Source organism: Alosa pseudoharengus, unplaced genomic scaffold, assembly GCF_046254945.1.
Source record: "Alosa pseudoharengus isolate Yale_2024_CS ecotype anadromous, Long Island Sound unplaced genomic scaffold, YU_APseudo_1.1 YU_APseudo_1.1_scf_9, whole genome shotgun sequence".
NCBI classification, from domain to species: Eukaryota; Metazoa; Chordata; class Actinopteri; order Clupeiformes; family Clupeidae; genus Alosa; species Alosa pseudoharengus.
In genome coordinates, this window is record NW_027468881.1 from 37,661,839 (window position 1) to 37,666,363 (window position 4,525).

Sequence of the window (4,525 nt, forward strand, 5' to 3'; positions counted from 1 at the left end):
AGAAGGGGTTGACTGTCATGCTTTTATCAGTCACTATAAAAATGGCTCTCTTTCTGTCATAATCACAATTCAGAGAGTTTTTGAGAACCCTTTATTTTTAAACAGAGATGTAACAGGGAATTCAAAAATGATATACAGGCATATTTTTCATTCAGGACATTTCACCGCGGAAAAGCTTTGAGGAAGTGTCTTTGTCTTTCTACATAGTGAAAGTCATTAGGTAAAAATTAGACCTGGTGCATTATAAATCCTTGTTTTTAATCTAATTGCATTACATGATGTCCGCATTGTACAAGCAACGTTGCAAATTAAGCAAATAGTAAACACCACAGAAGAACCATCACGTTAAAATATTAAAAGGTTAATTGCACTCACAGGAAAGACAAATACTGAGGAAAATAGTTTCCCATAAACAGAGCAAAAATGTGCATGAAACCGAATTTGATCACAAGGGATTTGGGGCCGTGCTTAATTTGCTGAGATTTATGAAGCCAGTGCTGGACAGGACAAGCATGCAGAAGCACTCTGGGTGATTTGTGGGTGGCATTAGGGAGAGGATGCTGCCAGGGTCCCTCTGATTCACTCGCCAGTCGGCTGAAGGGTCACAGCTTGTTAATCTTGGATCCCACTGGAATGCACGCCATCTTGAAAACAAAGAGACAATATCCAGGAACTTGACTGTCTTCAGCTGCACAAGCTAGCACGGTTGTTTACAGAAAGAATATCTTTCTATCACTCTGGGTGATTTTTGTGTGAAATAAAACCCATAAGCACAGCTTTAGCTTCAGTTTTGGGTTAGGCACAAAAAAAGTTGCCAAAACTCCTTTGTCTGGGAGGTGGAGAATGTTAAAGTGACAGCCGGCATTACGTGACAAGATGTCTGATGACACGTTTCTGTTGGCATAGCATGAGGAGGGCCCCACAGGACAGGGGAACACCAAGCATTCCCAAAACCTCAATATTAACCACACATTACAATCAGGACAGGGGAACACCAAGCATTCCCAAAACCTCAATATTAACCACACATTACAATCACCGCGGCCGTCACGCAGACAGAGATCCAAATGAACTCCGTCCGTGCTCCTCAGAAGACAACCTTGTTTCTTGTGAAAGATGAGCCCGGCTATTTCTGGAGAATGAAGCGCTGCCGGTAGCCACAGGGCAGACCCTGAATAGCCAGTCCTGGGATGACTTGAAAAGATGATCTGGGTGATGCGCTTGGCTGCTTGGCACTTGATTGAGCTGCTTTTGTTTGCCATATCTATGCATCACTCAGCTTTGTATGATAGATGTGTGATTTGGGTACAAGAATATGGGTAAAGGAAAGTCCGATGTGAGGATGCTGACATATTTTGATCTGGGCGATTCATCTTGTCCTCAGATAAATTGCAGGTTAGTGTGTTGGATGGGTGCAGCCCATATTTCTTTCCATCAAAAAGGGAAGATTACATCAGTCTAACATAAAAAACATTTTGGTCATGCCAAAACACTGTACTTTTTTTCTCATGAAAAGCCCCATGCACCTTGTCCACCTCTGCCTTGTCCAGATATGGCATCACATATCTTTCAGTAATTAAGATCTAATCTGAAAACAATCTGATATTATCTGAAAATTACTTACTCTAACTAGCTTTGCTGTTTGGGAAATATTCTTTGGGGGCAAAATATGAAAAAAAGGTTAATGTATTACACAGTGAAGAAATGCAAACAGAGAAGAAATACTTTAATGACTAACCTTTTAAATTAGTCTTTTTTAATTCCTTTTTTATAGTGCATGATTTCATTTAAAGAGGGGATGGTCAATGTCATACACATGAATATTTATTATTTACTTTAAAAAGTTGAAATGTATTTGAGATGTAGCAGCATGAGGGTTAATTAAACTAATAAGCATGTTGGATGAACAGGAGACGCTTGAGAGGGTGGGGAGGGAGGTTTTGGGCGGGAGACTTCAGCTGATCAGATTTGACAGAGATGCTCTGTACTGCCATGCCATGGGCCCTGCATGTGGGAGCACCAGGGCTGTACGGTGTAAAGCACATCCATCACTTCCTCATGAGAGGCACAGAGGAAATCAAGTCATTCCAGCACAGGAGATTAGCATCACTGCTGACATGACCTTCTGTTTAAATAATCATGATTTTCAAGGCTTTACTTGTAAAATATCCTGTTAGACACTTACAAGTGTACAGTGTCAGCTCAGAAGCTCAGGGGCTGAAGTATTTGCTGATGGCTGTTATTTTAGACTATCTTCAAAGGCAAAATGATAGTTATCAACAAATCTCTGACTCTGTATAGTTATAGCTATGATGAGTTGTATGGCCATCTTTATTCTCTAATCTCTGCACTGACAACAAATCAAGCCCTAAGGGAAACAAATCATCTTTAGGTAATTCAGACTACAGTGATCTTTGGTTACAGTTAGCACACGTGGTTAACAGGAATGTTTAGTCTTTCTCCTCCTTGTTCATCCTTCCTCGCCCAGGTCTCTCCCTCTGCTCTCTGCACCTCCATGTTGGATTTATGACTTCCTGCCCAGGGCTTTGTTTACTCGGCGTGCCGGGGGCTGAGCCCAAGGCCTGCGGGATGCAGGATCTCAGAGATCAGAGCAGAGGGAGACGGAGCGAGCGCGCCCGGCCGCACGCACGCGCGTGCGGGGAACAACAGGACCACCTCCGTCAGGCTTTGTCTGCTTCTCCCCCGGCGCGAAAGAGTGATTAACAATGCAGCTGAATAATTTACACTGATGGATAAAACACCTCTACAATTAGCAAGAGCGCCCTCCCTGTGTTAGGCAGCCAAACTGAGGAACACTGGACCTGACGGCTCACTGTTAAATATTCACACATCAGACACGTTCATGTGGGCCACATTGGTCCAGGAGTGTCAGTGTGATAATAAGGCAAATATCTCGCCTGGATACCATACAAGATTGACTGACTATGAAATCTACAAAGACTCCTAGACCTGAGTTAGAGTTGCAGCAGTGACAGTGGTGGTATGTTTTTGATGATGGGGGAAAGCAGATGAACTCAACATTTGTCCATATTAAATTGAAGGTTTATGGCGCTGACTTTCATTCACTGTGCCCGTGATAATAAGACCAGATGAGACGGAAGCCTTGGAGAAGATCTGAAACTACTAACTTGTGAATTCTGTTTCATGGACCTGACTTCAGAACAAACTAGTGCCCCACGTCTGACACTGCTCATGAAACTTGGATCGGATCCCCAACCTTGCACCAATGCTGAGCAAACTACATTTCTTTTTTATATATATTAATTATAAACAGTCCATATATGCAGTATTAATTGCCCTACTTTTTTTGAGGAGTGAGTGTGTCATTCAGGTCTATGCAAAGCTTTGGGATGTCATTTCACAGGAATATAAGCATCAAATTAAGACAGGAGATCTCTCCTTGAGTTCAAATCCCAGCTGAAGAGAAGCCACTGGACTGGAAGAAAACTTCTGGAGCATTAATCAAGTCCAGTTTGTCAACATCTCCTTCGTACTCATTCAGAGTGAGCTTTTACTCATACTGCAGATACTGTAAAGCTTTGATTAAAGAAAGCTTTCTTGCTGTCGACACAACCAGTGTCTGGACATCCTTTTATGTATTTGTTCACCAACACATATGTCTAATGGCTCAGCAGCGGTTAGGGTAAACATTCTTAGTGACTGTACTATACTTTTTCTTTAAGTCAAGTCAAGTCAACTTTATTTATATAGCACATTTCATACACAGAGGTCATTCAATGTGCTTTACATAAACACAAACAAACAGGAATAGCTATAAAAGCATACAAGGGCAATAGTCAAATAATAATTTAAAAGGTAAAGAATAAAAAAAAAACCATAAACCACACACGGTAATAGTGCATAAAAGCGTAAAAGAGTGTTTAAGAAGTAAAAATTCAAACACATAAAAAAAACAACATAGAATGATTATACTAGTCAAGCACCCAGTGAACAGCAGCTATCTTGACAGCTTCTTGAAGTAGTCCCAAACTGTGTGCTGTATTGCAATATTTAAATTAATACTGCAATTCAGCTACAATTGGCATCCATGAATAATTGTCCTCTGTTATGTAATTAATTTTGTATATGCCTGCTCCACAGTCCACGTGCGTCAAAACAATTCAGAGTCATCTTGGATCTGGTATGTGTATTTTGAAATGTCCTCTTACCAACATACAATTTCTACAAATCCTTTTTGAAAAATGTGTTTCTATATTGAAAGCTATCTAATTATTCAAAAAGAGACACAGGCATGATAATGGACAAATAGAGACATAGGCATGATAATGGACAAATAGAGACATAGGCATGATAATGGACCAAATAATATCACTATTTAATCACTATCATATTCAATAATATAAAAATCAGCAGCTCACAGTGTTTGGATGTTTCGGCTGTGCTCTACATTGTACCATATCCTTCTCTTGAAGTGACCTTGTTTAGCAGCTCCTCTTCTCCTGTCCTCATTTCAATAGATCTGAATCCGGTCCACCCTCTCCAG

The 4,525-nt window shown here is 40.7% G+C and overlaps 1 long non-coding RNA gene across 1 annotated transcript in view; it reads right to left on the reverse strand.

Moving 5' to 3' along the window:
• Positions 1-380: 380 nt before the first annotated feature.
• The window catches only part of LOC143115102 (uncharacterized), a 19,456-nt gene continuing 15,311 nt past the window's right edge, over positions 381-4,525 (reverse strand). Inside the window, exon 4 of the long non-coding RNA XR_012985049.1 lies at positions 381-644. This is a non-coding gene — a long non-coding RNA (uncharacterized LOC143115102). The remainder of the gene's footprint in view (positions 645-4,525) is intronic.